This window comes from Rhinopithecus roxellana, chromosome 14 (genome assembly GCF_007565055.1).
Source record: "Rhinopithecus roxellana isolate Shanxi Qingling chromosome 14, ASM756505v1, whole genome shotgun sequence".
Classification (NCBI taxonomy): Eukaryota; Metazoa; Chordata; class Mammalia; order Primates; family Cercopithecidae; genus Rhinopithecus; species Rhinopithecus roxellana.
The window spans coordinates 107,480,781-107,507,305 of record NC_044562.1 but is presented as its reverse complement, the minus strand read 5'-3'; positions in this window follow the sequence as shown (position 1 = coordinate 107,507,305).

Here is a 26,525-nt window from a genome sequence, read left to right as displayed (position 1 = left end):
ACCATCAGATCTTGTGAGACTTATTCACTACTGTGAGAACAGTATGGGGAAAACTGCCCCATGATTCAATGATCTCCACTGGGTCCCTCCCACAACATGTGGAAATTATGGGAGCTACAGTTCAAGATGAGATTTGAGTGGGGACACAGCCAAACCATATCAGATGGATTCAAGATTTCAATGAAGGAAGTCACAGCAGATGTGATGGAAATAGAAAAAGGAATAGAATTAGAAGTGGATCCTGAAGTTGAGAGTGAATTGCTACAATCTTATGATAACACTTTGACAGATGAGGACTTACTTCTTTTAGATAAGTGAAGAAAGTGGTTTCTTGAGATGAAATTTACTCCTGGTGAGGATGCTGTGAACATCATTGAAATGACAGCAGAAGATTTAGAATATTCCATAAATTTAGTTGATAAAGCAGTGGCAGGATTCGAGAGGCCTGACTCCAATCTTGAAAGAAATTCTACTGTGGGTGAAATGCTGTCAGACAGCATCACATGCTAAAGATAAATTTTTTATGAGTGGAAGAGTCAATTGATGCGGCAAACTTCATTGTCGTCTTATTTTAAGAAACTACCACTGCCACACCAACCTTCAGCAACCACCACCCTGATTACTCAGTGGCCATCAACATTAAGGCAAGACCCTGCACTAGCAAGAACATTACAACTCAGGTTGAAGTTGCATGTGATCATTAGCATTTTAACAATAAAGTATTTTTGAATCAAGGTAGTACATTTTTTAGACATAATGTTCTTGCACACTTAATAGACTACAGTATAGTGTAAATATAACTTGTATATGCTCTGGGAAACAAAAAAAAAAAATGTGCAACTCACTTTATTGTGATACTTGCTTTATCAGGGTGGTCCTGAACAAAACCCACAATATCTCCAAGGTATGCTTGTATATATATGATTAGAATGAAAGATGGATACTATGCCTTTTTCCTTCTCCAGAAACAATATAAAAAAATGGGCTTCCAATTATAATGGTCTGTCATTCAGACTCCTAAGCTGCTGTTTAAATTCTGCTTTTCTATTTACCTTCTGTGGTTTCTTTTTTACCACTAACTTTTGACTGTTGCTTTTTTATCCAGTTCAAGAAAGTCATACCTCCTGGAGCTCTTTAACAACACTCCCACCTACCAACAGCAATTGGAAATGTAATAAGCCTGAGCACTCTGCAAATATCACTTCCCCCATGTATGTATAATCAGGCCGTGGAGAAATATCCTATGATCCCCTTGGCTTGCTCAAAGAAGACAAGATTCCATCTAGAGGAAAACAAAGTTTGGAATAATTGGCTGCCTGCAAAAAGCTTCCATGCGGAAGTCAGTGATTCTGAAATTTTCTGACCAGCAATGCGTGTTGGCATCTCCTTATTGCAGTAGAGGCACTCTAGAGTATGTTCATTTTATATCCAGATTATTTTTGTCTTCACGTCTCTGAACAAAGTTTTCTTCCTTCATAGTATCTGTAAGTCAAAATTCTTTTTCGGTTTACTCTCTGAAACATACCCTCTTTCTACATTTGTGCCACATTTTCCTGAGTTCTTCCAACAAACAAAGTGTTAGGAGAAAACACAACAGGCTCTCCCACCCCAAGAATGCTTTTGTGAAGTTCTAAAAGTCCTTAGGATGCAGTTTTCAGAAATACCAACAAAATAGCAAGGAGAAAGAAAGCCCACTATCATTATCGTTTAGTGGGACAGCTTATTACCACCACTCTTCAGTTCCCATCGAGAACAAACTTCCATACCTCTCCTAAGAGAAAGCAGTTTGGGAGGATGGCCTTCTCTTCTCCACCATGACTCACTCTGGAGGAATGCCTTTATTGTTGACACTGAGGAGATGAAACTAAGCATGTGTAGCCCAATCTATTCTTGCCTTTCTCCTCTCTTACTTCAGGACCTTCCCTTCCTGCAGATTGAATATATTCTTCTTTCCAGCTCCTTCTTCCTTTACACCTCTCTCTCTTCTCTCTCTGTTCCTGTCATTAGAGGAAATTTACTGCTGTCCAGTTGTTCTGCGTCTGCCTAGGTATATAAGTTCAATTCAAGAGAAGGTAGCAAGAAGCGTATTTGGCCTTTGATTCAAGACACATTCTCCATTATATAATAACAATGAAGTAGATCTTCTCATGCCTGTCTTACTGCTGCGACTGTTTCTTAGTTGGGACAGGTTGGCACAGAGAGTGGTATGATTGATTAGCACCTTCAGACCCAACTCAAGCTTTCCCACTGGTCTCACTTTGCTATTTTGTAAATGAAGTCTTCGAACAAATGCTGTTTGCACTGTCCTGCCTTCAAAACATGGAATGAGGCTCAGTTCTTAATTCCCTGGGCTATATTTATTAAAAGCTTGAAAATGCTTGAAGCTTAGTATCCTGAGAAAAAAATAAGTACTCTTAAAGAACTACCAATCTTCACCAAACTTCCCTCTCCAGGCTTAGGATCTGGCACGTTCCAAGTCACAGGGAGTCCACTCTGTCCCCACGAGTGGGAATATCCAGGAATCCCTCCATTATAGGGTCCTGATCATAATTCTGTAAGTCTCAGACAGAGAAGCAGGTTAGTCTACATCCTAATTTCAGACTTGCTTTCTTTCTTGCTTTAAGATGATTGACAATGGGAATGTCCATTTCCTTTAGAGGAAATCACACACTATCTGTATTTACAGTCTGTTTTTTACTCCATGGCCAGACAAAAAGAAAATCATCATATATGACAGCACATTTCCCAGTCTTAGTCTTAAACAATCATGTGAGATGTACCAAACATTTAGTTGTATTACATCGCACTGTATTACGTCAAGCTTTATCTAGCTTACTTGATTGTTTTAACCTTCGAATTGATACAGAGAGATGGTAAGCAACACATCTTTCAGATGGTGCTCAGACTCACCTCCAAATCTTGAGGACTTGAATGCAGAGTCCCACATATCACCACAGAACAAACAAATATTTTAGCCAAAAGGTGGAAGAGATCAAGACTTAGGAAAGGAGTGTCTCTAAGTCTTTAGGTATAAAGCTAAAATGTATGCAATCTGTATTACTAAGTTGGATTCAACATTTCTGTGATACATCAGCACTCAGATGACTTCACTGATTCAGTCTTCCCAAAGCAATGGGTAGATGCATGCATGACTTGCATCTGCCAGGCTCACTATGGCAATCCTTCCTAGAATAAATGCAATTTCTGCCTCAAAGATTCCATTTTCACCTCCCAAGTAACAAATTTTAATAAAGTTAAGCCTGCAAAATAACAAATAGCCGGAAACAACAAAAATTAAAATTTAGTCTGCTCTAGGTACTCTATTACATTATTTGTATCACCATTACTGGTTACACGATCTGTTCAGAACGTTTTTGTATATAATATTACTTAATCATGAGCAAGTACTTTTATTATTCCTAATTCATAGATGAGGAACCTGAGGACTCATGGTCTATGTACCCTGCCAGGGACTTCTGTGCTAAGTCCTGAACCTATTTGACTTCAAATGTATTCATCTTTCCCTGGTCTGGATTACTTGGGGCTGCATTTCCTAGGCTTCTATGTCAGCTGAATTATACAGATAGGGCTTTGCTGGAACACAGAGAGCAAGAAAGGCAAAAGCCATAGTTTTCTCTCTACCCTCTCTATTTGTTCAGCATCTTTAGTATTAGCTCTGTCCCCCACGGGCTCCAATTCCTGACACAGATGCCTAAAACAAATGTTCTGTCTTAGCCACATCTTTTCCCCCACCAGCTCTCATTCTTCCCTGTCTTTTCCATTTCTGGGTCACTTCACATCACAGGTGAAAGAGGCAGCTGGGATATTCTCTGGGACTACCCCCAGACATCTGAGTGGAGAGACACAGGGGAGGCATTACTATTTTGCATGAAGAAAGGGCACACCGAAACAGAGAAGTTACAAATATGGTCCTAATCCTTGTGTCATTTTCATATATTTCTTTAATTCTTCTTTCAATTTCTGCCACAGGCAAAATAGCAAGAGACAAAACGATTTTTAACCTGGAAAACATTTGCAAATATCAGAAAATATTATTTTGAGATTGAATTCTCATTTGGAGTATTTATTATAAACAGCCATCATCTCAACAGGCTCAGTATGCAAAAGCTGTGTGTCTGATTTAGAGGTTGGGTTGAGACAGTCAACAAAATCTAAAAACCCCTAGACCCAATGTGATGACACTGAGAGAAGTGAGAAAAAGGATGGAAAAGAGGAAAGATTTATGAGGCATAGCAAAAGAAAGCCAAAGTCAGTGTGAACGACAAGAATTCTCAAGAAACAGCTGTTGAATTGAACTTAATCAAAACTAGCTGGTAAACTGAAATTTTAGTTTGGTATTTGAATAAGAGACTAAGATAATTCTACATAAAAGTACATAATATGAAGAATAAATAAATAATTCAGAAGAGAAGAGGTCTGGTAATTTTATTTAAAAATGAAGATGTACATAAGCATTTTTTGTAAATTTTGATGACAAAATATAAAAATATACCAAGAAAAATCACATAGTGAAATAAAAATCTTAAAAGATAGTAATAAGAGTAAACATTGTTTGAGCCCTTTATATGGTTCAAGCACTAAAAGAGGTGCTTCAAATACATCATCTCCTTTAACATTCACAGTAACCTTATGAGACAAATATTATCCCCATGTTATGGATTAGGAGGCTATGATTCAGGAAGATTAATAACGTGTTTAAGGCCAAAAGGGTATTTGTGTTCCTGTAAATATTAGTAGGCATTCAACAAAATAGTTCCATAATAAAATGTTTGAGAAACAGCCAACACTATTTCTCTCAGCTAGAGATTAGGCTCTAAGGTTATACAGATATAACTTGTTAAATCCTTCTTTACCCTAAAACTTATCAAACTTATAACATGGTGGGAACTATGTGTATGTGTGCATGTGTTGTATAAATGTGTGTGTGTAATTACTACCTTTGTGGACATGAATCTTCCACAGAACACAATTTGGAAAGACAGCAAAAAGCTATAATAGAGCCAAATCACTAATGCTAAATTTAATAGAGACAAATTTAAATCTAGCATTGATATTTTTAAAGTCCCATTATTCAAGAACAAAATTCAGGCCAAGAGTGCCTTTTAAATGCCCTGGAGGTGGGCTACCATGAGTCAGAAGATGATGATGAAACTGATGGTTAATGAAATCTTAGGCTAAATTAATAGAAGTGTACTGTCTATATCAAGGGAGGTTAAGGTTTATGTCTGGCTCTGAATTAAGCCTTTAAATAGAATGTTGACAAATAAAAGGAGGAACAGACATTGACAATTAAGTTGAAAGTTGTAGAAATGATGTTATATAATATTACTGGAGAAATTGGAAATAATATTTTAATTGACATAAATACATGGCTGGTTTAGGATTGTTAAGGGTATCTAAGATGTGATGCTTATGTTCCTATAGTTAACAGATCGCCATTAAAATAAAGATGTAGACTTAATTGGTATTTCTCTAGAGTCCTGGACGAGGACTAACAAATGATAAGGAATTAAGTTTAGGTTTAACATAAATAAAATGTTTCAACAAGCTGTCTCAGAAGAAAATAGGCTGATGAAAATTAGTGAAAATCCAATCAAATTAAATAGTTTCTTAGAACTTGCCACAGAAAAGAGGCATTGTCCAGTTACCTAACTTACCTTACTTACCCTGGAAATTTATTAGTAAAAAAGGAAATATTAGAAATCTCATAGATGAATTTAAAGAAGAAATGGAAATGTATGTATGGATGTCCATAATTCAATAGCATCTTTGGTCATCAAAGAACTGCTGTCTTGACTCAATGGCATCAACTACGCTTGAGATCTGACTTCTCTTTTCTGCTCTAAATAATGTAACTCCCCCACAAGCAACTGATGTCTTTGCTTCTCATGGCTACTCCTATTCTAGCCTTCTCCTGCCCCATGACTTCTCCACACCAGTTTTTTTTTTCTATGGTGTTTTGTCTTCTGACGTCTCTGCTATCTGCTGATTTTTCTCCATGATTTACTTTAAAATGCCCTGCTAGATAATCTTTTTTGTTTCTTGAGAAAGAGTCTCACTCTGCCACCCAGGCTGGAGTGCAGGCTCACTGCAGCCTTGACATCCCAGGTTCAAGTGATCTTCCTATCTCAGCCTCTTGAGTAGCTGGGACCATAGTGCATGTCACCACACCCTGCTAATTATTGTATTTTTTGTAGAAACAGGGCTTTCCCATGTTACCCAGGCTGGTCTCAAACTACTGAGCTCAAGCAATCCACCCACCTTAGCCTCCCAAAGTGCTGGGACTACAGGCATGAACCACCACACCCAGACTAGATAATCTTATTTAATTGTCCTGTCAACATCGAATACAGTGCATCACTCTTAAGTTCCTCTCACCAGGCCATCTTACAAATTTCTTTCTCCAAATAGTTGCCTTTGTAGCAGCTACCCAGCCATAATCCTCTCAGCTGTGACCAGAACATTAGGGTCACAAGACAGCAAACACTGCAACCTATATGAAGGAAGTTCTTAAGAGGGAATAAATGGTGGACACTATAAATGGACTATCCAGGACCACCATCTCATAGAAATACTCTAGAAGATGCTTCTGTTGTGTATTAGAGGTTAAATAAAATCTCAAAAGTCCCTTCCAACACTAATGTTCTACTACATGAATGTATAGCTCTAAGCCATTATTATTGTTTCTTAATATTGATTAAAAAAATATTAGGGCTTATGGAAAGAATAGGTTTACTGGTATCATATTTAATACAAAGCCTATGATATGGTTTGGTTGTGTCCTTACCCAAATCTAATCTTGAATTGTAGTTCCCATAATCCCCACAAGTCATGAGAGAGGCCCGGTGGGAGGTAATTGATCACTGGGGGTGGATTCTCCCATACTATTCTCGTGATAGTGAGCAAGTTCTCATGAGATCTGATGGTTTTATAAGAGGCTTCCCCCTTTGCTCAGCTCTCATTTTTCTCCTCCCAACCATCATGTGAAGAAGGACATGTTTGCTTTTTCTTCTGCCATGATTGTAAGTTTCCTGAGGCTTCCCCCGTCATGTGGAACTGTGAATCAACTAAACCTCTTTCTTTTAGAAATTATCCAATCTCAGGCAGTTCTTTATAGCATTGTGAGAACAGACAAGCACAGTAAATTGGTACCACAGAGAGTGGGGCACTGCTATAAAGATACCTGGAAGTGTGGAAGCAACTTTGGAACTGGGTAACAGGCAGAGGTTGGGACAGTTTGGAGGGTTCAGAAGAAGACAGAAAAATGTGGGAAAGATTGAAACTTCCTAGAGATGTGGGGGGCTCAGAAGACAGGAAAATGTGGAAAAGTTTGGAACTTCCTAGAGACTTGTTGAATGGCTTTGACCAAAATGCTGATAGTGATATGAACAATGAAGTCCAGGCTGAGGTAGTCTCAAATGGAGATGAGAAACTTGTTGGGAACTGGAATAATGGTAGCTCTTGCTATGCAACGAGACTGGTGGCATATTCCCCCTTCCCTGGAGATCTGTGGAACTTTGAATTTGAGAGAAATAATTTAGGGTATCTGGCAGAAGAAATTTCTAAGCAGCAAAGCATTCAAGAGGTGACAGAGTGTAAAACTTTGGAAAGTGTGCATCCTGGTGATGCGATAGAGAAGGAGTCAAATGTTAATCAGCAAGACAAAGTAAAGTCTCCGTGGCATGTCAGAGACCTTCACAACAGCCCCTCCCACTACAGGCCTGGAGGCCTAGGAGGAAAAAGTGGTTTCCTGGGCCAGGCCCAGGGCCTTGCTTCTTTCTGTAGTCTCAGGACTTGGTGCCCTGCCTCCCAGCCTCTCCAGCTGTGGGTAAAAGAGGCAAAGGTATAGCTCAGGCTGTGGCTTTGGAAGGTGCAAGCCCCAAGTCCTGGCAGCTTCCACATGGTGTTGAGCCTGCGCATGAACAGAAGTCAAGAATTGAGGTTTGGGAACCTCTGCCTAGATTTCAGTGGATGTGTGAAAATGTCTGGATGTCCAGGCAGAAGTCTGCTGCAGGGGCAGAGCCCTCATGGAAAACCTCTTCTAGGGCAGTGCAGAAGGGAAATGTGGGATTGGAGCCCCCCACACAGAGTCCCCACTGGGTCACTGCCTGGTAGAGCTGTTAGAAGAGGACCACCATCCTCCAGATGCTAGAATGCTAGATCCACCAACACTTGCACTCTGTGCCTGGAAAAGCCACAGACACTCAACACCACCCATGAAAGCAAGGAGGGGGCTGTACCCTGCAAAGCCACAGGGGTGGAGCTGCACAAGGTCATGGGAGTCCACTTCTTGCATCAGCGTGACCTGGAGTCAAAGACATGGAGTCAAAGGAGATCACTGTGGAAGTTTAAGATTTAATGACTGCCTTATTGGATTTTGGACTTGCATGGAACGTGTAGCCCCTTTGTTTTGGCTAATTTCTCCCATTTGGAATGGAAACATTTACCTAATCCCTGTGCCCCCATTGTATCTTGGAAGCAACTGACTTGATTTTGAATTTACAGGCTCATAGGCAAAAGGGACTTGCCTTGTCTCAGACAAGACTTTGAACATGGACTTTTGGGTTAATACTAGAATGAATTAAGACTTTGGGGCACATTTAGAAGGGCACGATTGTGTTTTGAAAAGTGAGGACATGAAATTTGGGAGGGACCAGTGGTAGAATGATATGGTTTGGCTGCATCCCCACCCAAGTCTTATCTTGAATTGTAGTTCCCATAATCCCCATGTCTCATGGGAGGGGCCCGGTGGGAGGGAATTGAATCATGGAGGCAGTTCCTCCATGCTATTCTCATGATAGTGAGCAAGTTCTCATGAGATCTGATGTTTTTATAAGGTGGCCTCCCCCTTCGCTTGATTCTCATTCTTCTCCTTCCAACCATCATGTGAAGAAGGACATGTTTGCTTCCCCTTCTGCCATGATTGTAAGTTTCCTGAACTCCCCCACCCTCAGTGATGCAGAACTGTGAGTCAATTAAACTTCTTTCCTCTATAAATTACCTAGTTTTGGGCAGTTCTTTATAGCATCGTGAGAACAGACTAATACAGCCTAATTGAAATACTATTACTTCTTCCAACAGATGCTTCTAATCCAGACCTTTTATTAATAAGTGAGATCAAAGAGAAATGACAATAAGATATAAACATACAGGCATACCTAAGTGTGTTACACATTCCACCTTGGCTCTTACATGCTGAATTTAAGCAAATCTCTTTATCTGTCTGAGACTCAGTTTCCCCATTTGAAAACTGAGAAATCATCACTGGACTTTCAAGGTGTGGAAATTAAATTTTACCAGTATGATAATTCTTCATAACTTGCAAAATCTTTATAATACTCTTAACCAATAATCCAGAAATAGTTTATATCATTGATTTTGTCTTCCTCAGCTAGCAAAATAGGCTTTTTCAAACAACTATAGAATATCTGTTTGGCATACAAAAGAAAATTAGACATTTAAAATTTTCAAGTGGGCAAAAAATTTTCAGGCATCCTCCTAGATGACTGACTTATTACCATTCAGCTTTTCTACCTCAGTTCTCCTCTTTCTCTCCCCAACTTTTCTACCATTTAATTTTCCTGAATGACTCATAAGTATAGAACCACCAATTATTTTATATTTCATATTAAGCTGTGCAAGCCAAATTGAGTTACAGCTTAGACAAGAAATCCTAGGGGAAACACCCCGGAGACTGTCATGACACATTTCTTGTTCTCTGGCATAAGCAGAGATAATAATTAAGCATCACATGACATATTACTCTAAAAATAGATGCCCTGTGTGGTTTTTGTCATACACATATCCAAGGTGTTTTTAAAAAATGTTTATTTTAATGTGTTACACATTTAGCCTCTGGGAATCATTTCACTGAGCAGCTGAAAAGCTGCAGTAAATTCTTGGTTACTGAAATGACATGAGGATGAGTTATTTAAATATCTTTATGTTCATAATCTAGATTTGTTTGAAACGTATCTTCCTGATGTGGCTAACTTATAAAGATCTCATGATCTAAGTAGGAGATGCCACATATCTTCTTTTTTTCTCAATGCATGACTCTCTTTGGATATTCATTCATTCAACAAGCATTTGTTGTGCATGCACAATGTACCAGGCACTGTTTTCAGGACACAGGATACTGCAATCAACAAGACAAATGAGTACAATGCTTGAATAAACCCACAATTCTGTTTTTTTAATATGGCAAACAGTAAACAAGGAAATAAATTAATACATAATTTCAGATGAAGGTAAGTGTTATAAAGAAAATTAATGATAATAGAATAAGGAAAATCAACAGAGATGGGAAAAAGGAAGAGCTTATTTAGATTAGGTAACTAAGACAAGCTCTCTAAGAAGTGAAGAACTGAATGAGAGGAAGCCTGCCAAGCAAACCCTGGCAGGAAGAACAATTATAGCCACAGGGAACCACAATGGTAAGCATGTCATGTTTAGAGAAAAGAGGCCAGTGTGGCTGAAGCATAGAAGTCAGAGTATGGTTGGAATTACAGTCAATGTGTTAGGCAAGAGACAGATCCCTCAAGAATACAAGAAATATGGTCAGTGTGGTAGGCAAGAGACAGATCCCTCAACAATAATTGTGGAGGTGAATGGATTTAACCCAAGTTCAATGAGAAACAATTGGGGAATTTTGAGCAAAGAAGTAATATGATTTAATTTATATTTTAAAAGCTTACTCTGGTTAGATGGGGGTGGAAATAGGAATGAAAGAAGGGAAATCATTTAGATATTTGAAACATTCAGTAGTATAGGCAAAAACAGCTGATGGCTTAGATTACCAATGCAGGGAGATGAGTAGCAAAAATGGTGGTCAGATTTAGGATATACTATAAAGGTAAAACCAATGTGCTCCTCTGACTGATGTGATTTACAAAATAAAAAAAGGAATCAAGGCAACAACTTATATACTTTATTTCTCAGTCTATCTTATGGTGCTCACTGTATTTCCTGGTAGGAGTTCAAAGGTAACATTAAAAATAAGGAGTATCTACACAGTAGAAGGTTGGAGAATGAGGAAGCATTGACCAGATATGAAAGAATTACAAAGCATTGTATTGTGAGACCTGTGGGAACAAAAATAAATATTGTCTCTAGCTTTTGTGATCATTGTAGGAAGACCAGGGATCCTAGGGTTTGTAAAATTTTCTGTCTCTTTCTTGTAACAGACTAGTTCTGTCTTTACATTTTACACAAGACCATAGATTTTGCACAGTGTTTCATTAAGCCCCGCCAACATGTTATCTAATCTTAATAAAGTTTGGTGAGCAGAGATGTAAAAAATGCAGAGAAAACAAAATAAAAGTGAAAAAGAAAATGCGAAGGCAATGACGATTAAAAAAATAGAAAACAAAGACCTGAAATATGCCTGGAAAGTGCAAAAAAAAAAAACCGTGCATTTCTAATTATCAGCTTCTGTGTACTTTTGAACTGAGGAGGTTTTGAACTGAATGAGTTCAAAAGGTGGCCAAGACTGATGAAGTGTCTTTGTTAACAGAAAAATTTAAACTGAGTCTACTCAAGAGAGGCATATTTAGAACCTCTAATGAGCTTCTCAGTGGAAAAAAAATCCAAACCTAATCTTTTGGTTCAATAAGTTAATTCTCTTAGTGAAAGATGAGTCGAGTGAGCCAACCTTTATGAACACTGAAAGCAAAACTGCAGAGAATTGAAGCTCTGAGCCACTGCACTTCAGGCCTTTCCTCTCTGTTTTTTTTCCCCTTTCTTTCTTTCTGTCTTCTTTGTTGGCTAATCTAGGAGCAGTTTACCAGGCTGCCAGGCAATGCAAAGGTCTAAACTATCTGTGAAGAGAATTTGAAATAATCATGTTATGTTTGTCAAGACTTTGTATTTGTGAAGGTGAACAGTAACAAATAAGAGAAAAAGTCTGCAATCTGTGTTTGTATCACAGGGATAATGCCCAGGATTCTTTGTATTTTGTGGAAGAATAGCATGGGGTCTCAGACTAAGTCCTTGAAGTACAAATATGATTGTACAAGGCTTCTGATAGAAAATGTCTACCTTGAATTTCATGGCCCAGGTACTTTGGTAAACCTAGTTTTATAGCCTTATAAATGATGCAATCAAATTTCCATAAGGACATCATGAAAGCAGACTTAAGTTGTAGAAAATTGTATGAAGTTTACTTCTGTATGTCTCAATGTAACTGTAAACATCCTGTTTTACCAGCTCATGGCATCTAGGAAATATTCAGCTCCATTTAGCCACATCACAAAGGGTAGAAGAAATTTAAAGGTTCAGAGCCTTAAACTCTTTTACCCAGTTACAGAAGATGTTTTGTCAACATGAATAAATAAAAGTGGTACTTCAGTTAAAATTGAAGGTATTGCTTCACTAAATAAGTATTTATACAGAATGTTTCATGGTAAAATAACCAAGGTAAATTGGATAATGGGGCTGGAGATGGTGCTCATTATTTTTTGTGATATGAAACTAAAGAACAAGTTTTCCTTTTGTGGTCATCAGCAAGTATCAGTGTGCTACTCTGGAAATAATATTTTCCACCAATGGAGGGAAAAGAACTAGCATTTTTTTTAGCATAATCTAAAAAATATATATATCAAAGGCAAGACCATGCATTATAGCTTAATCCATGTATTTAGTCTACTTGACTGGAAAGCCTTATGGTATTGCAAAAAAAAAAAAAAAAAAAAAAAAAGCACAGAGTACCTAATAAGAAAGACGTGTTTGTATCCATACTCTACCTCTCACCGGAAACTGATCTCGGGCCAGTTGCTTCACCTTTCTGAGCTGCAATGTCCTTAACTATAAAATAAAGATTCAAAAATCAATCTCATGGGGCTATCAGAAGAAATAAATGTCTCTAGCTTAGAGATGTTTATAAATGTCTATACTACCTTATAAGTACCCGACTCATGGTAAATAATATCTAAAACACCTGCACATCTACTTCACAGGGTCTTCACTGACATAGATAGCAAAGGTATATCAACTTGTATTCAAAGAAAACCAACATTTGTTCAAGAAATTTTAAAACTACAAGAATTAGTTGGGTGTGGTGGCTCAAACCAATATCCTAGCACTTTGGGAAACTGAGGCAGGAAGCTCACTTGAGACCATGAGTTCGAGACCAGCCTGGGCAACATAGTGAGACCCTGTATCTACAAAACTTAAAAATATTAGCCAGGTTTGGTGGCATGCACTCGTAGTTCCAGCTACTCAGGAAGCTGAGGTGGGAGAATTACTTGACACTGGGAGTTCAAGGCTGCAGGGAGCTGTGACCACCACTGCACTCCAGCTTGGGCAACAGAGTGAGATGCTGTCTCAAAAAAAAAAATCTATCTTTCAATTTTCCTTTAAAATACTGCATCCCCCTCTGTAATTACATCTGGAGCATTTTATCAGTGGCAGGGCATTAACCACCTCTTTACACAAATACACTTCTTCCTGTTACCTTAGAAGCTCAGGTAACAATAGGAAACTTGCCTTGTTTATAGGCTTAGAAAGAAAGAGAATATATTCAAGTAAGAAGCTCACAAAATCAGGAAATTTCTTCGCTGTAAGGCATTTCTGGAAAAGTTAGCAGAGTTTCTAGAGAAGAGCACCAAATGTGGATTTATACAAGGTGAATTTTATTAGTTGAAAGTAATGATCTGCATTACAGGAGCTCAAGTGAGATTATCTATAAATACACAGAAATTCTAGAACTAGTGAAAATGTTTCTCAATTTTCATCCTTTTAAAAGAGTTTGGAAGACAGAAGTCAAAGTATGGCAGTTTCTAAACATAATTAACACTGGCTGAATCTTTCTTATGGACCAGACACTGTACTGAGAGCCTCCACTAGTGACCTTATATTTTTCTTTCTTTTTAATTTTTTTATTATTATTATACTTTAAATTCTAGGGTACATGTGCACAACATGGAGGTTTGTTACATATGTGTACATGTGCCATGTTGGTGTGCTGTACCCATTAACTCGTCATTTACATTAGGTATATCTCCTAACGCTATCCCTCCCCCCATCCCCTCCCCACAATAGGCCCCAGTGTGTGATGTTCCCCTTCCCAAGTCCAAGTGATCTCATTGTTCAATTCCCACCTATGAGTGAGAACATGCAGTATTTGGTTTTCTGTTCTTGTGATAGTTTGCTGAGAATGATGGTTTCCAGCTGCATCCATGTCCTTACAAAGGACACAAACTCATCCTTTTTTATGGCTGCATAGTATTCCATGGTGTATATGTGCCACATTTTCTTAATCCAGTCTGTCACAGATGGACATTTGGGTTGATTCCAAGTCTTTGCTGTTATGAATAGTGCTGCAATAAACATACGCGTGCATGTGTCTTTATAGCAGCATGATTTATAATCCTTTGGGTATATACCCAGTAATGGGATCACTGGGTCAAATGGTATTTCTAGTTCTAGATCCTTGAGGACTTGCCACACTGTCTTCCACACTGGTTAGATTAGTTTACAGTCCCACCAACAGTGTAAAAGTGTTCCTATTTCTCCATATCCTCTCCAGCACCCGTTGTTTCCTGATTTTTTAATGATTGCCATTCTAACTGGTGTGAGATGGTATCTCATTGTGGTTTTGATTTGCCTAATGACCTTATTTACTCATCCAACAACTCTGTGAGTTATGCAACAATTTAACCTCTGTTTTAAAGATGAGGAAATAGGCAAAGGTCACACAACTATTAGAGAATACTGGCATCTGATTCCAAAGGCCAAATTTTCAACTACTTTACTGTACTCTTTGCCAAGACTGGTAATTTTCATGAGCTTCTGTTCAAATATTTCCAGTTACCAATTACAGCCTCCTGGTGTTTACCTTTCAGAATCAAATTCCTCAAAAGGAACTGTATCACATGAGATATAGTCTGACTGTTTGGTATTATTTTCTTAAAGAGCTCATGAAAGTTATATTGGGATTTTGGGAGTTATTTTTTCAAAAGAATTTATAAGCAAAACTCTTCCCATTTTATTTTTCTTTCACCACTATCACTAGATCCCAATTTTACTAAACTTTGACTGTCACACTGATTTGCAAGAATTCTCTCCTCTGATATAACCTCCTGCATTCAATAGAGAAATAAATAAATTACTTACAGTCCTTGTAGATAGCACTTACTGAATGCTTACTATATGCCAACCATTGTGCTAATTGCTATACATATTAATAACTTATCCCATTGCATCCTTACAAATCCCTACAGGTAGGTGCTGCTATTATCTTCATGTTATAGCCCAGGAAACAAAGGCCCAGAGAAATGTCCTGCCCAATATCACAAACCCAGTAAAAAGTAAGAACAAGGTTTGATTCCAGAGCGATGTGACTACAAACTCAAGATCTTAGTCATCATAGAATAGGATACTTTCAAATTTTACCAGTTATGTGAGTCCTGAGAAAGACATATGCATTAGTCTGTTCTTGCCCTGCTATAAAGAAATACCTGAGACTGGGTAATTGATTTTCTTAAAAAAGAGGTTTAATTGGCTCATTGTTCCATAGACTGGACAGGAAGCATGGTGGCATTTGCTTCTGGGGAGGCCTCAGGGAAATTACAGTCATGATGGAAGGCAAAGTGGAAGTGAGGCACTTCACATGGCCAGAGCAGGAGGGAAAGAGAATGGGGATGTACTACACACTTTTAGACAATCAGATCTCACTGTAATTCTATTATGAGAATGGAGTTAAAGGGAAAAATTCACACTCATCAAGTAATCACCTTCCATCAAGCCCCACCTCCAACACTGAAGATTACAATTCAACACGAGATTTGGGCAAAGACACAGATCCAACCCATATATCATTCTGCCCTGGCCCCTCCCAAATATCATGTCCTTCTCATATTTTGAAATACAGTCATGTCTTCCCAACAGTTCCCAAAGACTTAACACATTCCAGCATTAACTCAAAGTTCCAAAATCCGAAGTTGCATCAGGGACAAGCCTAGTCCCTTTCACCTATGAGTCTATAAAATAAAAAACACAGTAGTTACTTCCAAGATACAATGGGTGTAGAGGCATTAGGTAAATATGCCCATTCCAAAAGGGAGAAATCAACCAAAAGAAAGGGGCAACAGGGTCCATGCAAGTCTGAAACCCAGCAGACAGTCATTAAATCTTAAAACTCCAAAATAATCTCTTTTAACTCTGTGTCTCACATCCAGGGCACATTGATGCAAAGGGTGGGCTCCCAAGGTCTTGGGCAGTTTCATTCCTGTGTCTTTTCAGGGTTCAGCCTCCACAATTGCTCTCATGGGTTGGCATTGAGTACCTATCACTTTTCCAGGCATGGATTGCAAGCTACCAGTGGATCTACCATTCTGGGGTCTGGAGATGATAGCTCTCTTCTCAGAGATCCACTAGGCGATGCCTTCATGGGGACTCTGTTTGGGGATCCAATTCCACATTTCTCCTCCACACTTCCCTTGGTAGAGGTTCTCCTTGAGGGCTCCACCTCTCCTGTAGGATTATGCCTGGACTTCCAGGCTTTTCCATGCATCTTCTGAAATCTGGTTGGAGGCTACCAAGCCTCACCCTTGCACTCTGCACACCCACAGGTTTGCTACCATGTGGAAGCCACCAAGGCTAATGGCTTGCACTCTCTGAAGCAGTGGCCCAAGCTGTACCTGGACCCCTTTTAGCCACAGCTGAAGCTGGAGCAACTGGGATGTTCAATGTCCCTAGGCTGCAAAGGCCAATGAGGCCCTGAATCTGGCCCACGAAACCATTCTTCCTTCCTAGGCATCTGACCTATGATGGCAGGAACTACCTCTCTGAAATGCCTTCCTTTTAGTTATGCAAATTTGTGCAGCCTGCTTGAATTCCTCCTCTGAAAATGGGTTTTCTTTTCTACCACATGGCTGGGCTGCATGTTTTCCAAACTTTTACACTCTGCTTTCCTTTTAAATGTAAGTTCCAGTTTCAGGTCAGTTTTTTGCTCATGCATCTTAGCTTAGGTTGTTAGAGGCAGCCAGGCTACATCTTGAACACTTTGCTGCTTAGAAATTTCTTCTTCTGGATAATTTAAATTATTTCTCTCATGTTCAAAGATCCACAGATCCCTAGAGCAGGAGCACAATCCCAACCTCTTTGTTAATGCATACCAAAAGTGATCTTTGCTCCAATTCCCAATAAGTTCCTCATTTCCATCTGAGACCTTATCAGCCTGGCCTTCACTGTCCATATTATTATCAGCATTTCAGTCACAACACTTTTTTGTTGTTGTTGTTATACTTTAAGTTCTAGGGTACATGTGCATAACGTGCAGGTTTGTTACATATGTATACTTGTGCCATGTTGGTGTGCTGCACCCATCAACTCGTCAGCACCCATCAACTCGTCCTTTACATCAAGTATAACTCCCAGTGCAATCCCTCCCCCCGACCCCCTCCCCGTGATAGGCCCCGGTGTGTGATGTTCCCCTTCCCAAGTCCAAGTGATCTCATTGTTCAGTTCTCACCTATGAGTGAGAACATGCAGTGTTTGGTTTTCTGTTCTTGCAATAGTTTGCTGAGAATGATGGTTTCCAACTGCATCCATGTCCCTACAAAGGACACAAACTCATCCTTTTTTATGGCTGCATAGTATTCCATGGTGTATATGTGCCACATTTTCTTAATCCAGTCTGTCACTGATGGACATTTGGGTTGATTCCAAGTCTTTGCTATTGTGAATAGTGCTGCAATAAACATACGCGTGCATGTGTCTTTATAGCAGCATGATTTGTAATCCTTTGGGTATATACCCAATAATGGGATGGCTGGGTCATATGGTACTTCCATTTCTAGATCCTTGAGGAATTGCCATACTGTTTTCCATAATGGTTGAACTAGTTTACAATCCCACCAACAGTATAAAAGTGTTCCTATTTCTCCACATCCTCTCCAGCACCTGTTGTTTCCTGACTTTTTAATGATTGTCATTCTAACTGGTGTGAGATGGTATCTCATTGTGGTTTTGATTTGCATTTCTCTGATGGCCAGTGATGATGAGCATTCAGTCACAACAATTTAACAAGTCTCTAGGAAGTTGCTAACTTTTCCTCATCTTCCTGTCTTCTTAGCCCTCCACACTCTTCCAGCCTCTACCTGTTACCCAGTTCCAAAGTTGCTTCCACATTTTTCAGGTATATTTATAGCAATGCCCCATTCTTTGGTACTAATTTTCTGTATTAGTCAGTCCTTGCATTGCTATAAATACCTGAGACTGGGTAATTTATAAAAAAAAAAGAGAGAGAGAGAGGTTAAATTGGCTCACAGTCCTGCAGGCTGCACAGGAAGCATGGCAGCATCTACTTCTGGGGAGGCCTAAGAACTTACAATAATGGCAGAAGCCAAAGAGAAAGTAAGACACTTCACATGGCCAGAGCAAGAGGGAGAGAGAGAGTGGGGAGATACTATGCACTTTTTTTTTTTTTTTTTTTTTTTGAGACAGAGTCTCACTCTGTCACCCAGGCTGGAGTGCAGTGGTGTGATCTTGGCTCACTGCAAGCTCCGCCTCCCAGGTTTATGCCATTCTCCTGCCTCAGCCTCCTGAGTGGCTAGGACTACAGGCGCCCGCCACCATGCCCGGCGAACTTTTTGTATTTTTCGTAGAGATGGGGTTTCCCCATGTTAGCCAGGATAGTCTCAATCTCCTGACCTCGCGATCCACCCACCTCAGCCTCCCAAAGTGCTAGGATTACAGGCATGAGCCATCGTGCCCATCCAAGATAGCATATATCTTAGAGTTGAAGAGTACTGGAGTATATACAGTAAGTATTAAACAAATTCTGACTAAAATTTTAATTCCACCCAATAATGTTCTTTGAATAGAAATTATCAACTCTGTACAAACATAGTCAGGAATATATTGGGTCCCATGGAGCATCAGGTTGCCATAATGACAAGACAGAGAAACATCTTAAGAAGACCTCAACATGATCATATATTGTAAAAATGCTTCTGTTGTTGGAGGTTACTCTTGTCTGAGTTTGTCCTTTGGCTCATATTCCACTCTCAATGTGAACCAGTGTCTGAGTTTTACAGAGAGGGTCAGGTATAGTGAAAGCTCACATAACGTTTTTGTATTCAAAATGCTATAAGACTCTGGAGGATAAAAACTGGAATGCAAGGTGTCACTTCATGATACAAATAACATGAGAGAAAGGGATTCCTCTAAAAATGTTTTTTTTTTGAAAAGATGTTTATAGTGCATGCACTCTTTTCCTTGTTCTGCTGTTTGGTTTGGCCACTTTGCAGCTAGCTTCTCCTATTATACCACATCAAAGGACTATCCTCCAGGTTTACATTGAAAAAGAAACAAGCTGGGCCTTACATTTAGCCCTATCTTTACGAAACTGTTTGGGTTTTGAATTTAAGGAAAATATATCATATTAAAGACATATTTATTCTACACCCTTCCTTGGAATCTACCAATAGTACCAAAAACAGTTTAAAATTTAAAGAATGTAATATCTACAAGTTCAGAAATGAGTGGCAAAACAAATAAATAATTATGGGAACACACACACAATCTACTAGTTTCAATAAAATGTGGACCAAAGTGAGGGATAAAGCAATGAACCAGTACATCTTAAAGTAACACAAAAGATCTATAAAGACTCTTCCTAAGACATTTTATGTAAAATAAGGAGGAATGAGAGTATGTGAAGTCCACAAAAGACTCAGGGGATACCTCTAAATAAGTCAAAGTCAACACTGCAAATACCATAAGAAAAACTGCCTCTGAGGCTAGGATAACTTGACCTCAGAAACCATCTGGTGGTAATATGAGGAGGAGAAGAATGAAAGAGAAACACAAGCCAGATTTGGAGTTAAAAATGAATGCAACTGAGCAGAAATAAATCCAGAATGATTACTTCTAAAACTCTGGTAAGCCAAGTAGCTCTATTCTAACCCAAGGTAAACTCACTAGTTCACCTGATCATGCTAAAAGGAAATGTGCCAGATAATGATGCTGAATTGATGAGTAGAAGTTTTAAAGTAGCATTCCTTTGAATAACAATTAATACCAATTGTTCTCAAACTATTCCAAAATTTAAAGCAGAAGGAATTTTTCATAACTCATTTTATGAGGCCAGCATAACCCCGATACCAAAACCAGACAAAGACACAGCAATGAAAAGGAAAACCACAATTCAATATTCCTGATGAACACAGGTGCAAAAATCTTAAACAAAATGCCAACAAACCGAAACCAACAACACATCAAAACAATAATATACCACAGTCAAGTGAGATTTATCCTAGGAATGCAAAGATAGTTCAAAATATGCAAATTAATAAGTGCTATACATTACATCAATAGAATGAAGGACAAAACTCATATGATCATATCAATTCAATAGATTCAGAAAAAGCTTTTGATAAGATTTAATCTCACTTAATAGTAAAAACTCTTAATAAATTAGGTACAGAAGGAAAGTTCCTCAACATCATAAAGTACATATATGACAAACCCTTAGCTAACATTATACTGAATGGAGAAAAAAACTGAAAGGCTTTTGCCTAAGAACTGGAATAAGATAAGGATACCCACATTAACCATTTATATTCAGCATAGTACTAGAAGTCCTAACTAGAACAATCTGGCAAGAGGAAAAAAATGGCATTCATATTGAAAAAGAGCAAGTCAAATAGTCTCTGTTTGCAGATGACATGGTCTTATCTTATATTTCAAAAAGCCTAGGACACTGGACTTGGAAAAGATTTTATGAATAACACTTCCAAAGCATAGGTAACAAAAGCAAAGACAAATGAGATTATATTAAACTAAAAAGCTTCTGTATAACAAAGGAAACAATCAACAGAGTGAAAAAAGAACCTGCAGAATGGAGAAAATATTTGCAAGCTACTCATTTGACTGGAGATTAATATCTAAAAAGCTTCTGCACAACAAAGGAAGCAATCAACAGAGTGAAAAGAGAATCTGCAGAATGGAGACAGTATTTTTGAACTATTCACTTGACAGGAGATTAATATCTAAAATACACAAGGAACTGAAATATCTAGATAATAAAACAATCTGATTAAAGAATGGACAAATGATCTGAACAGACATTCCTCAAAAGAAGATATACAAATGGCCAACAGGTATATGAAGAAAACATGCTCAACGTCACTAATTATCAGGGAAATGCAAATGAAAATGACAATGAGGTATCGTCTTACTCCAGTTAAGATGGCTATCACCAACGAGATGATAAACAGCAAATGTTGGCAAGGATGGGGAGAAAAGGGAACTCTTATCCACTGTTGATGCGAATGTAGAATATTACAGCCACTTTGGAGAACAGTATGAAAGTTCCTCAAAAAAAAAAAAAAAAAAAAAAAAAAACTGCAAATAGAACTACCATATGATTCAACAATCCTACTACTGGGAATTTATCCAAAAAAAGGAAATTATTATATCAGAGACACATCTGAACCCTCATGTTTACTGCAGCACTATTCAGAATAGCCAAGATATGGACTCAGCATAGATGTTCAACAACAGATGAACAAATAAAGAAAATGTGGTGCATATACATCACAAAATAAAATTCAGTCATTTGCAGCAACATGGATTGAACTGTAGGACATTATGTTAAGTAAGATAAGCCAGGAATAGAAAGTTAAACATTGCACATTTTCACTCATATGTGGAAGCTAAAAAAAGTTGATCTCATAGAAGTAAAAAGTAGAACAGAGGATACTAGAGGCTGGGAAGGACAGGGGGAAGGGAGGAATAGAGAGAGATTTGTTGAACAATACAAAATAATGGCTAAATAGTTGTAGTGTTCTATACTACTGTAGGATGACTATAGATAGCAATAACATGTATATACTTTTAAATGTCTAGAAAGAGGATATTGAACATCACCAACACAAATAAACCATCAAGGTTTGAGATGATGGATATGCTAATCACCCTTATCTGATCACTATACAAAATATATATCAAAATACAACTAGGTACCCCATTATATGATCAATTATTATTTGTCAATATAAAAAAGGAAATTTTAAAACAGAAAACAAAATCCACTTTGAAAGAATTATAAACTAAATCAGACTTCTAAAAAGCAAAAACTGAAGAAAGAAATAGTGAAATAAAATATTCAATATGTTGTGAGAAAAAGCCACATGTCTATAGTTATAAACCCAGAAAATCCTTATTTAAGAAAATATAAAATGAATATTTTTTGTATATTAGGCCACACGCTGTGGCACACACTTTTAATCTCATCACTTTGGGAGGCAGGGGAGAGTGGAATGCTTGAGCTCAGGAATTCAAGACTAGCCTGAGAAACATGGTGAAATCCCATCTTTACAAAAAACACAAAAGTTAGCCGGACATGGTGGACACGCCTGCAGTCCCAGCTACTTGAGAGGCTGAGGAGGAAGAATTGCTTGAGCCTGGGATTCGAGGCCGCAGTGAGCCATGATCACATCACTGTACTCCAGCCCAGATGACAGAGTGAAATCCTGCCTCAAAAAAATAAAAATAAAAAAAGGGTTCACCACTAGATTTTCACAAAGGATCTTCTGAAGCAGAGGTGCCCAATCTTTTGGGTTCCCTGGGCCACACAGAAAGAAGAATTGTTTTGGGCCACACATAAGATAAACTATAACTAATAATAGCTGATGAACTAAAAAACAAAACAAAAACCTAAAAACATCTCATAATGTTTTAAGAAAGTTTACAAATTTATGTCGGGCTGCATTCAAACCCATTGTTGGGCCACATGCGGCCTGTGGGCTGCAGTTTGGACAAAGTTGTTCTAAAGTATCAATACAAGGAAGAAAGAAAATGGTCTTAGAAGCAGTGTCTGAGATACAAAAAGAAACAGTAAGAAATCAATAAAGATGAGGGTAAAAAATACTGTCCTTATAAAATAACAACAATTATTATATTTAACTTGTATGGTTAGAAAAACAGAGCTGAAATATCAGGAAACAATATCATGTATGTCAAGAGAAGACTGATCAGAGGTAATGGGTAACATTCTTACTTTCTTCAAAAGAAGAGACTGTTTTATTTAACTTCAGACTTTGCTAGGTCGTTAAGTGCACATGGTACAAGTTCTAGGGTGTCTATTAAAAGACCGGAAATAGAATATATACTCTCCAAATAAACCCAATAGAGTGAGAAACAAAAAATAAAATTCATTAACTTAAAAGGGATAATTGTGACAAGCATAGAAAAGCAAAATAAATAACACAATATATTACAACACCTACTAATAAATGAATAATTAAAATAAATAAAATAGCATTAAGTATTACTTTCGCACCAATCTGATACTTCAAATTAAAGACAGACATTGTAAGGGTGACCTTTCAAAATCCAACTATATTCTATTTACAAGAGACACACATAAGAATAAAGATCCAAAAATGTTGAAAACATAGAAAATAATATGCCAGGCAAATAACAAGAAACTCCATAATATTTATATTAGAAATATATATTTGAATACAAGTATTATTAGAGATAAACACATCTCTTTCACATCACATAGTGATGAAAGTTTCCAGTCATCATAAAGATATATTTCTATACTATTATGCGTCTAATAAAATTGCTTCAGAATATATATAGCAAAATTTTACTTAAATGTGAGAAACTGACAAATGTAACTCAAAATGGAAGACTTCTAAACACTTACTTCAATTTAATGACCAAGCATTAAAAATTAAATTATATATAATTTTGCATCCAAAATGAGAGAATATATATATCTGCTTGAATGCTCATGAAGCAACAGTAAAAAGTGGCCATATAACAAGCAAAATACAAATTTCAGCTAATTTTAAACAATAACTGTTATGTACGTCACATACTTGTATTGTTTATCAAATGCCCTTAATAAACACAGCCAATATTACATTGAATGGGCAAAAGCTGGAACCATTCCCTTTGAAAACTGGCACAAGATAAGGATGCCCTCTCTCACCACTTCTATTCAACATAGTATTGGAAGTTCTGGCCAGGGCAATCAGGCAAGAGAAAGCAATAAAGGATATTCAAATAGGAAGGGAAGAAGTCAAATTGTCTCTGTTTGCAGATAACATGATTTTGTATTTAGAAAACTCCATTGTCTCAGGCCAAAAACCCCTTAAGCTGATAAGCAACTTCAATAAAGTCTCAGGATACAAAGTCAATGTGCAAAAACCACAAGCATTCCTATACACCCACAATAGACAAGCAGACAACCAAATCATGAATAAACTCCCATTCACAATTGCTCCAAAGAGAATAAAATACCTAGGAATACAGCTAACAAGAGATGTGAAGGACCTCTTCCAGGAGAATTACAAACCATGGCTCAAAGAAGTAAGAAAAGATACAAACAAATGGAAAAACATTCCATCCTCATGGATAGGAAGAATCAATATCATTAAAATGGCCATATGACTGAAAGTAATTTACAGATTCAATGCTATTTAAACCAAACTACCTTTGACTTTCATCACAGAATTGGAAAAAAACTACTTCAAATTTCATATAGAACTAAAAAAGAGCCCATATAACCAAGACAATCCTAAAAAAAGAACAAAACTGGAGTCATCATGCTACCTGACTTCAAACCATACTACAAGGGTACAGTAACCAAACTGCATGATACTGGTACCAAAACAGACATATAGACCAACTGAACAGAATAGAGACCTCAGAAATAAGACTACATATCTACAACCATCTATCTGATCTTTGACAATCCTGACAAAAACAAGCAATGCAGAAAAGACTCCCTATTTAATAAATGGTGCTAAGAAAACTGGTTACCCATATGCAGAAAACTGAAGCTGGATCCCTTCCTTACACTTTATACAAAAATTAACTCAAGATGGATTAAGTTAATGAATTTACAGGGAACTTAAACAAATTTACAAGAGAAAAGAAAACAACCCCGTCAAAAACTAGGCAAAGGACATGAACAGACACTTCTCAAAAGAAGACATTTATGCAGCCAACAAACATATGAAAAAGAGCTTAGCATCACCAATCATTAGAGAATTGCAAATAAAAAACACGATGAGACACCATTTCATGCTAGTCAGAAGGGTGATTATTAAGAAGTCAAGAAGCAGCTGGGTGTGGTGGCTCACACCTATAATCCCAGCATTTTGGGAAGCCAAGACAGGCGGATCACCTGAGGTCAGGACTTCAAGACCAGCCTGGCCAACATGGTGAAACTCCGTCTCTATTAAAAATACAAAAATTTAGCTGGGCATGGTGGTGAGTGCCAGCTACTCGGGAGGCTGAATAAGGAGAATCACTTGAGCCTGAGAGGCAGAGGTTGCAGTGAGCCGAGATCGTGCCATTGCACTCTAGCCTGGGCAACAAGAGTGAAACTCCGTCTCAAAAAAAAAAAAAGAAAGTCAAGAAGCAACAGATGCTTGTACTCCATTGGTGGGACTATAAATTAGTTCAACCATTGTGGAAGAGAGTATGTGATTCCTCACGAATCTAGTACCAGAAATACCATTTGACTAAGCAATCCCACTACTGGGTACATACCCAAAGGAATATAAATCATTCTATTATAAAGATACATACAAAGATACATGCACATGTATGTTTATTGCAGCATTATTCACAATAGCAAAGACATGGAACCAACTAAAATGCCCATCAATGATAGACTGGATAAAGAAACTGTGGTACATATACACCATGGAATACTATGTAGCCATAAAAAGGAATGAGATCATGTCCTTTGCAGGGACAGAAAACCAAACACTGCATGTTCTCACTCATAAGTGGGAGCTGAACAGTGAGAACATATGGACACAGCAAGGGGAACAACACACACTGAGTGGGAGTAGGGGGGTGCAAGAGCGTCAGCACAAATGGCTGATACATGTGGGGCTTAATACCTAGGTGATGGGTTGATAGGTGCAGCAAACCACCCTGGCAAACGTACACTTATGTAACAAACCTGCACATTTTGCACATATATCCTGGAACTTAAAGTAAAATTTAAAAAAAAGGAAAAAAAAGACTCAATAAGCAGGTCAGATGAGCACTCACAGTACCTGGTTTTAACTTTATATCCCTGAAAGGGACACTGAAGAGGTAAGAAAGACAGACTTGAATTGCAGATGCACTCTTTTTCTAAGACCATCAACGTGGTATCTCTATTAGTCTGCAAGAACCACAATGTCACTGGGCTTAAGGTTCCCCCTAAAGTAAATATAGCTTAGATCACAACACACAAGCCCTTTTGAATATCTGAAAAGCCTTCCCAAAAAGGACAGATACAAACAAGACCAGACAGCAAAAGCTACAGTAAATATCTAGCTTTTCAATGTCTAGACACAGATGAACACTTACCAGTATCAAGACCATCTGGGAAAACATGATCCCACCAAATGAACTAAATAAGGCACCAGGGACTAATCCTGGAGAAACAGAGATATGTGACTTTTCAGACAGAGAATTTGAAATAGCTGTTTTGGGGAAAGTCTAAGAAATTCAAGATAATGCAGAGAAGAAATTCA